This window comes from Pundamilia nyererei, unplaced genomic scaffold (genome assembly GCF_000239375.1).
Source record: "Pundamilia nyererei isolate P.nyererei 1_Seehausen unplaced genomic scaffold, PunNye1.0 scaffold00130, whole genome shotgun sequence".
NCBI classification, from domain to species: Eukaryota; Metazoa; Chordata; class Actinopteri; order Cichliformes; family Cichlidae; genus Pundamilia; species Pundamilia nyererei.
Genome location: NW_005187531.1, coordinates 1,608,961 through 1,618,557, shown reverse-complemented (window position 1 = coordinate 1,618,557; position 9,597 = coordinate 1,608,961). Strand labels below are relative to the sequence as shown.

The 9,597-nt window shown below is 41.7% G+C and overlaps 1 protein-coding gene across 1 annotated transcript in view; it reads right to left on the bottom strand.

Moving 5' to 3' along the window:
* Positions 1–9,597, bottom strand: part of camk1da (calcium/calmodulin-dependent protein kinase 1Da) — a 77,523-nt gene that overhangs the window by 18,450 nt on the left and 49,476 nt on the right. The window lies entirely within an intron of this gene.

Sequence of the window (9,597 nt, the reverse complement as noted above, 5' to 3'; positions counted from 1 at the left end):
TGATATTCCCTGCAGCTTCATAATTGTAATATATACACATTTCTTTTGAAGATGTGCTAAAAGTTGGCAAAGCATCCTTTAAATACAGTGAATCCTTTCATTTCTTCCTTCATACACATTTACCACTGACTTAGATATTTTCTAACTTCTCCACGATTGCACTGCAGCTCTCAGAGTTTTATAATATTTCAAGAATATTCTTTAATCTTTATCCTACTTTCTTTTCCTTTCACTGCAGCAGAAGCCAAAGAAAAAGCTTAAGTTAAAATGTCACAGTGGAGCAGTGGGGGGAAAGACGTAAGAGCAAGAGGAGACAAAAAGGACCGATGTGTGTGAATTTGTGCGTTTGTGACATGCGATATTACTGCAGTAGTAGATGATTAAAGATGAGCCTCAATCTTACAGAATGGATAATTCCACTTCATTTGTTTTTCTTGTCCCAAAATGTGAGCGGCACATCAGATTCCATGAATACAGGGCAGCTCAATTTTGAGAAAAGATTATAAGAGAAGGACAGAAGACAGCGTGTAAGTATTCAGTGAGGAAAAAAACCCGTCTCCCATCAAAGTGATCTAAAGGTTCTGAAATATTTGCAATGCAGCTCACACTGTCAGCAGTCGGAGAAAAAAACTCATTTGTGACCCAAGAAAAACATTTAGGAAGTAAAAGGCCAATTTCTCCACCCCGGGCAAATTCTTTCAACAGCTAGTGTTAACTTTTATGACTCGAGAGCACATGAAACAACTTGTCCAGGTATACACAACATGCAGTTTATGCAGGTGAGAACAGCCCTCCACTTAGTTAACAGACACATAGCTCCCCCTACTGGAGAGGACCATCTTAATTGCCCCAGCAACATTAGCAGTAATAGTATTAATATAAAGAATGAGCACAAAACTTGATAGAAGTAGAACACCTTATACAGTATGCTTTGATTTACACACGAATAAAAATGACAAAAATAAATATACCCTTCATATATAGAAACACACCCATGGCCAGGAATGTGTACATATGACAGAAAGGACACATGTGGATTCACAAGGGCAAACATGTCCACACACACAGATCAGATTCGAGCATACAGTTCACACTGACGACATAAAAAAAAAAATCTAAAAGAACCACTAAACCAATTTTTCTCTCCTCAAAGAGGACAGCGACTTGTTCGGTTTTAGAGAGCACAATGCCTGGGCATGACAAAAAAGGGCTGAATACACACACACACACACACACAGACACACACACACGATACAACGGAGATCAGCCACCAGGCTGCATTGTTGCATAAGTGTTTGCGTAAGAAGACCATGGCAATCAGACAGGAGCTCCCACACAAGAACACAACACAAGTGCACAGTCACACACGTACAGATACAAGGGCAGGACCATATACACACATACACAATACACACATGCGCACACATGCATATAAGCACACACAGTGAAAAGGAAATGCAGAAATGCAGTGAAAGGCGAGCACAAACAGACCAAAATCAAAACACAAACACGTGCAACATCGTAGACACAACACAGATCCTAAGACACACAAACACCAGAATAATGTCTGCCAAATTACCCGCATTCATCATTTCTCATTTGAGATATCATTGCAAAATGTGGGAGATCAAAGATCCCGATGTCAACAATGCTCCACGCTGTGCTGGATATGGGTTGAGCCTACACTATTTCACCTAAAAAATCAACAACAACAAAAAGAGACAATCTGTTTGATTATGAGCTTTAAGCATCATACTCCCAGCCTCATGTGACCATGGCTCCACTAAAGCAGGTGTCCCCACCCAGGGCACAGCCCCCGACATCCGTCACTGTCAGCAGGGGAAGACTTGTTAAACACACACATAATAGCCAAGTCTAAAAACGCTCAAAGTATCACCCTGTTTTTTCATTTCAGGCAAGAATTTATGTCTTTGATGATAGCTACAAATGATTTTAAATGACTTTAATTCCACAGTAAAGAAATGTGATCAGCAGCTAAAAGCAGAATCATAGAGTACTACTCCATAATGCGAATCAGCATGGCATTTGCTGAGTACTCTCCCAGGACAGCAGAGAAATATGTTCCCCATGTTTCGTGCCTCAGTCTCTGTCTCTGTTAGCTGTTGGCTTGCGTTTTTAACTTCCTGTTTTATTTGAGCTTTAAAAAATTAGAGATGAGCTTAATGTTAATCCTGACTGCCTGTGAGTATGCATTTGGGTCCTCATTCACCTACATATGACAAGATGTTAATCCTGTCAGCAGTCTGGATTCCTCCATATGGAAGCCACAGTGTTGTGAAACTGAAAGAAACTGCAGAGGCCTAACCAGCTTGGAAATTTTCTTGAACAGTGTTTTGGTACAAGGCTTTTGTGTCATTGTGACCAAAGAAATTAATTGTACCATGACAGCACCTGATATCTCTGGCTGGAGCCTTTATAAGAACTCTAGTAAGAGGAGAAGGGCAGCAGAGGATGTGATGATGCCATTCCAGTGGTCCACTATGATCCTGGTGCCAATGGTATGGTGACAGCCTTCTCTAATCAAGAGTACAAAGCATGTATGTGGAATTGTCGTAATTTGGTAGGTTGGGCTGGGTTTGGTTCACTTTCTCTCAGGTGGTTAACTCTTCACTCTCAGGTGAAGTTGCTGGTTGGACTTGGCTGACCACATCAGCCCAGCGTGCAGGAGTTCTGACCAAACTGGTCAGTTTCAGGTATGAAGCAATGGTAAATAGACTGGTTCTTACGTTATATTTGTCTATGCCTAAGAGCTTTCTATCTGACATTTACATTCACATTCAGTATCTTGCCCAAGGCGCTTTCAATATAGACTGGAGCAGCCAGGGAAACCTTCAAACCACCAACCTTCTGATTAGTAGATCACCTGCTCTACCTCCCAAACTACATCCCAAACGAAGAATATATCTGGGCAAAAAAGTGCACCGTTCTTCGCCAGAAAGTCATTGCTGCTACGGTGACAAACTCCCACGGTTAATTCCTTGTCTCAAAGTTATTCGTGCATGGAATCTGCCTTGAAAATCTGTCTGCTCAAGTCACTCTTGCCTGTGGATGACACGAGCATCGCTCCATTGCATTGAGCCGGTGAATCTTGTAAAGGAAGGAACTCACCGGCTCAAAACCTGCCTGCCCGCTCTTCACCTGTACCGCCCCACCTTGGTAACCCAGCTGAGCTCCTATTTATCTCTGTAGAAGGTAAGACAATCTTAAAAAACTTAGATGACCTTATGCTATGTACTCACCACCCATATATGAGTATTAGCATTCTCTCTCATCTCTAATAGACCTATGTGTCATATCTTATTCAACCCAAAACACCTTTTAAACGTGCACACAGTTACCTAAGTCTGCTCACTAAGTCCAGTTTATATCTAGTGATGATATTCTGGCCATTTTATTTGCTAGTAAAGACCGGGATGAGACAAAACACCCAGCATGAGGGGTCCACAAGCTGGTGTACTCCTAGTGCCAGTCCCAAGCATGGACAAATGGGAAGATTGTATCAGGAAGGGCATCCGGAGTAAATTATGCAGATCCATCTGCTGTGATGACCCCTTGGGAAATAAGGGAGCAGCTGAAAGTACTTTACCTTTATTTGGGGAAGACACACAATTATATAGCTACTTGATATTATACAACCCCCTCTAATCAAATTTCCCTGTTATTACAAACAAAATATTATGAGACATAACAAGATTGAACGAGTGGTTCCTAGGAGCTCTGTAATCCTTAACAGCAAATAATCTAAAATGACATACTTTCTATCTTAATTTTGTGTCTTCACATCCATCTAGAGACGGCATCCATCTAATTTATCTGCATCCATCTGTGTGATGTTTGATGATGTCAAGCCACAATTACACACAGCAACACTGCTGTGACTACAAAAAGAACAAAAGAACCCACACTTCGTTTTGTTTCAATGAATTATTGAGCAGGCATGCTGGACGCTGATGCACGGGCCCATCTGCAAATCAATGCATCCTGTTTTTCGCTCTCATTTTATTCTTAAAGTTCTGACTGATGCTCGGAGTTCCAAGTAATGATATGTAACCCCACTGATATCTTTGCCTGCCTGGTTTGCCAGACAAGTGCATCACACAGGTTAAATAGCTTTCACCTCACCTTGTCTGCAATGTGTCACAGTTGTGCTCTAACTTTGTTAACATGTACTTGCATAGCCTGGACAATAAATTATAGAATTCCTTTATTTTAAAAAAACAAGCAGTGAGTTTCATCTGAAAAGCTGGTTTTAGGGCAAATTAAGACTGTCAATATATAAGACTGTCTTGATAAATAAATTCATTTAACACACTGTACGATCCTTAGTATGTGCAGAAAATTGAATTTTGTGGAAGAAGCTTCATTGCCTTCTCTTGGCAGCCTGCCACGTCCTGTTCGGTGATATTAGGTTTCTTCTGAGGAAAACTCCACAGGATACCTAAGCTGTCATGGTGTAATGATGGAGAGATCCCTGTGTTTAAAAGGAGTGACTACGACTGGCTATGACTATAGCCACCTTTAACAAGGTCACCTATAATGTATTTTTTTTAACCCAGCCTCATATTGGTGTGCATTAGCCACACCTCTGCCACACTGGGCTGGCGCACTGCAATGTAGTGCAGGGCTGTAGGGTGGAATCATGACATCCTTGCTTACGATGCAAGAACATTTTTGAAAAGTAAATGTTGCAACAGTCAGCCCGCTTGTCATGTCACTGTGCCTCGTTCATCTCTCCTCTGTCAGCTGATGTGTTTACAAGCAGGCAGTGCTATTACTCTCACCGGACGATGGCTGTGCATCGCTGACGACGGCAAGCCTCGTTTTCTGCTCGTCACAGCAGAGAGACAGAGATCTGACCGCTGCCTCATTAGCTGAAATGTAGGGAGGAAAACCCCACTCCTGCATTTACACCTCCACTCTGCTTTTTTTGATCTCAAGCTTGTTTTTTCACGTGAACACTTAACTGAGATTAATTGTCTAAAATATCATGCAAACACAACAATTACCCTAATTAGATTAAACTCCATATCTGTGCAAACACAACCTGATTAACACAGCGAGACAGCTATTAAACAACAGCACAAAAATAAGGTCTTATTGTGGCATTTATTCAGGCTTTAGGAGAAAATGTTTCTGTTTCTTGTTCAGAGAACGCACATGCACACGTGAATATATATATATATATCTATATACACATATAAAAGCTGCAACCACCAAGTACCTGCAGAGGGTCAGGCAAGTCCTGAGGAGTCAGCTGAATAGTAAGAACTAGATCCGGGCCATCAACACGTGCGCCCTGCCCGTGATCAGGTACCCTGCTGGGGTAATAGGCTGGCCAAAGGAGGAGATAGAAGCCACTGACATAAAGACAAGAAAGCTCCTTACCATGCATGGAGGGTTTCACCCCAAGTCCAGCACCCTGAGGCTGTACGCTAAGCGGAAGGAAGGGGGCCGGGGACTGGTGAGTGTCAGCACCACAGTCCAGGATGAGACAACGAACATCCAAGAATACATTGGGAAGATGGCCCCAACTGACCGAGTGCTCAGTGAATACCTCAGGCAGCAGAAACCCAAGAAAGAGGAGGGAGACGAGGAACCATCATGGAAGGACAGGCCCCTGCACGGTATGTACCACCGGCAGATAGAGGAGGTGGCTGATATCCAGAAATCCTACCAGTGGCTGGACAAAGCTGGACTGAAAGACAGCACAGAGGCACTAATCATGGCAGCACAAGAACAAGCTCTGAGTACAAGATCCATAGAGGCTGGGGTCTATCACACCAGGCAAGACCCCAGGTGCAGGCTGTGTAAAGATGCCCCAGAGACAATCCAGCACATAACAGCAGGGTGCAAGATGCTAGCAGGCAAGGCATACATGGAACGCCATAACCAAGTGGCCGGCATAGTGTACAGGAACATCTGTGCCAGTATAACCTGGAAGTCCCGAGGTCAAAATGGGAGATGCCCCCAAGGGTGGTGGAGAATGACCGAGCTAAGATCCTGTGGGACTTCCAGATACAGACGGACAAAATGGTGGTGGCTAACCAACCGGACATAGTGGTGGTAGACAAACAGAAGAAGACGGCCGTAGTGATCAATGTAGCGGTTCCGAATGACAGCAATATCAGGAAGAAGGAACACGAGAAGCTGGAGAAATACCAAGGGCTCAGAGAAGAGCTCGAGAGGATGTGGAGGGTGAAGGTAACGGTGGTGCCCGTGGTAATCGGAGCACTAGGTGCGGTGACTCCCAAGCTAGGCGAGTGGCTCCAGCAGATCCCGGGAACAACATCGGAGATCTCTGTCCAGAAGAGCGCAGTCCTGGGAACAGCTAAGATACTGCGCAAAACCCTCAAGCTCCCAGGCCTCTGGTAGTTTAGAGTTTATCCTCCAGCTTGAAGGATAAACCGCCCGCAGGGGCGTGCTGGGTGTTATAAACGGTATATGTTTTTTCTGCATTATTGTAGGATCTTTACCTTACAATGTAAAGAACCTTTAAGTGACTGTTGTGATTTGGTGCTGTGTAAATAAAACTGAATTAAATCCTTTAAAGACCCTAAAGACCCAAATAACTAATCTGATTAGGTCTTTAGCTAGCGTATAAGAAGTGTAAGTAGAGAGAGAAGAGTATCATGTAGGGCACTCTTTTAAAGGGTCATACTGTAGAACATAGAAGAGCTCTAATCAGGCAAATGCTTCTATAAATGGATCAAGTTGGGTCTTTAACATCAACTTTTTAAATTGCTAATTATAGCTGACTTGTAATTTAACTTTGGAAACACATTTTCTGTGCAACAATACAACCGAAGAAAAGACCAGAAAAAAATCAATATGGTGGTCAACTCAGGACTAATTGCAATGTTTCAAGACTTTTGGAAGAGCCCCGACTGAACGGAAAGCTATCCTGCTCTTTTCCAACTCCAGATTTTTATTCTTTAATCGAGCAGCTTTGCATGACTCACAGGTCAACTAATCCTTACTTATCTCACACCGGGACTTGGTGCAGCCCCTGAGTTAATCCTCTGTCTGAAACAAGTTATTTTAGTTCCCTTTCCCCTCCCTTTAATCCAACTTTCTTCTCAGTAGCTGCCCCTCAGTCGCTGTGAACCTGAGATGACTATATTAAAGATATCCTCTGTCAGTGACATCTTACTTAGAGTAGAAAAAAGCCTGAGGATTTAGTGTTGTCTGAAGCCTCAGCTTTCGACTCACAGGTATCACAGCCTTTGTACTATTTTGGGGTTTTTTAAATAGTCCTCTATTTGAGGCTTTTCTGTTTTTCAGGTTTGTGGAGTTTTGATTTTTAGTTTTGGGTAGTTTGAGGCTTAGACACATATTTTAAGTCCCTTTACAAGGTTTCTAAGGTCCCTGCATTTTCTTTAATCTAGTGATAAATATTGCTCCCTCATTGTTCCCTGACTTCTTGTTAGGTTTTTTAAAAACTCAGGTCAGTGTTACTTTTGGTTACTGTTTCTGTTTTACATTAGAGGTTAGTTTTCTGTTGTTTGCTGTGTTAGTTTTGCTTCCTCTCAGTACTCCAGATTCCCTAATTGCTCTCGGTTTCTGTTAATTACGTTCGTCTTTACCTCATTTCTCCTGTTTGTCACCCCCCAATCAGTCCTCAGTGTATTATCTTGTAACAAGACCAAGAGCCATGTTCTAATGTTGCTTCAGTCTCATCTGAACACATCCAAACTGTACAAATGAACTGAAGAAGTGAAATACAGCCAACAACCCAACTGTCAGTGGACAAGCCACAACAAACAAAGGCTTAAAATTATGAATACTGACAAAAAAAGTTGTCTGCTTCTGTTGAGTCCAGCTGATCACAAGCTTCCCACAAGCTCAATAGAAGAAACTGAAGAAGATGATACTATTCCAAATATAGAAAACTGTATTAAGAATCCCAGGTGCTTCTTTGTTTGGATTCATTGAAAGCCAGTTCTTTTATTTATTTATTTTTTACTGATATGCAATTCACAGCACAAACAGCATCAATATAAAGCCCACATTGCACTCGGTTGCATCGATTTTCACAGCAGCATGGTCTGATTGCCTCCCTGCGGTCAAGGTTACGTAAGACAAGCTATGATGAACAGGAATGAAGGAAATTCTGTCAGACTGCATTGATCTGCCATACTGCAATTACATGAGAAATCTGCAAAAATCCTTGTTTTTAAATGTGGTTTCTGATTACTGAATAAGAAAACCAGCACACCACTGAATACAAATGGGGTTAATTAGTACTGTAATGATCAGTAGAAATGCCGCTATTGCCAAGCTTCACTTTGCAGAAGCACTGTTGAGTTGGTGCTCTGGGAAACGCAGCTTTTCACAGTCACCATTTACAAGAACAGTTGGACACAGCTGCACAGGGTTAAAATAGATGCAGAGATGAAGCTGCAGTTCTGTGTTTTGCTTGGAGAAGGACAGCGTGCAATGCTGATGCTAGATCAAAAAGGATTCTGAGCTACTCTAGCTTTTGATCCTTTCACATTGCCTTTTATATTATGACAAATTCATAATACATCTGGGCATCATAACTACAACTGACACACTGAAATAATTAGTTCAGCACATGTGCAAATAATCACTTTGGGCACATTTTGTTTCTATCCAAACTATGGTTATCTCAGGCAATTTTAGCTCTGAGAACCACCATGCCACTGTGCTACCCCTTGCAATAGTATAAAACATGTGCATATTGTTTGCAAATTAATATGTAAGTTACCCATATGCCCAATTTGTTATATATTCAAAGAGGGTTAAGCATTTAACCATGTTTGAAGCTGACCTGTGTTCAAGCAGATTGTACCTGGAAAAATAGTGAGCAGGAGGAAGATATAAAGAGAAGGAAAGCAATGAAATTTTAAAAAAAAAAGCAGAGGGCAGATGGTATGAAAGAGGAGAGGAAAAGGGATGGAGGGTTAGAGGGAGATATCAGAGACCGGTCTTTCTTGTTACTGTTCTTTTTCTCAAAGAAATAAAACAGCAGGTACAGCCAACGTCTTTTGGTTAATGAACTACTGAATTTTGAAACCTATGTTAGTCAAAGTAGAAAAAAAATCTTGCCTTTGATTCTTAACCTTAACTTTAACCACAGTCACTGCTAGATCAAGTGAGAGCACTCAGCGATAATAACTTGCTTCTTTACCAAACAGCAGTCAGCTCTGTTAACTGGTTTATCCATGACAACAGGAGATTTAATCAAAATGTTAAGATTGTAGGTTAACAGCTTAACCACAGTTAAGACCTTTGACTGGAGTCTGGCCAACAGAAGGATTTTAAGTGACGTAAAAGCTTAAGGAAACTGTGTTTCTTAATTTGTCATCAGAATGGAGTGAGGAGAAAAAAAGCGCTGCCCAGACGTAGTTAATCTGTGTTTGTTATGTCTGGAAAGTCATCCATTTATCTTGTCATCAACACATTGGCATCTTAGCTAGCTAGGACCTAGAGATTAGGTACAACCTTGGAAAAGTAACTAAGCAAATGTAGATAACAAATTTACAAATTTTACAGCAATGTTGATAGGAATCTTTGCTTAGTACACTACAAGTAAAGTTTCTGCTTCTACATTTT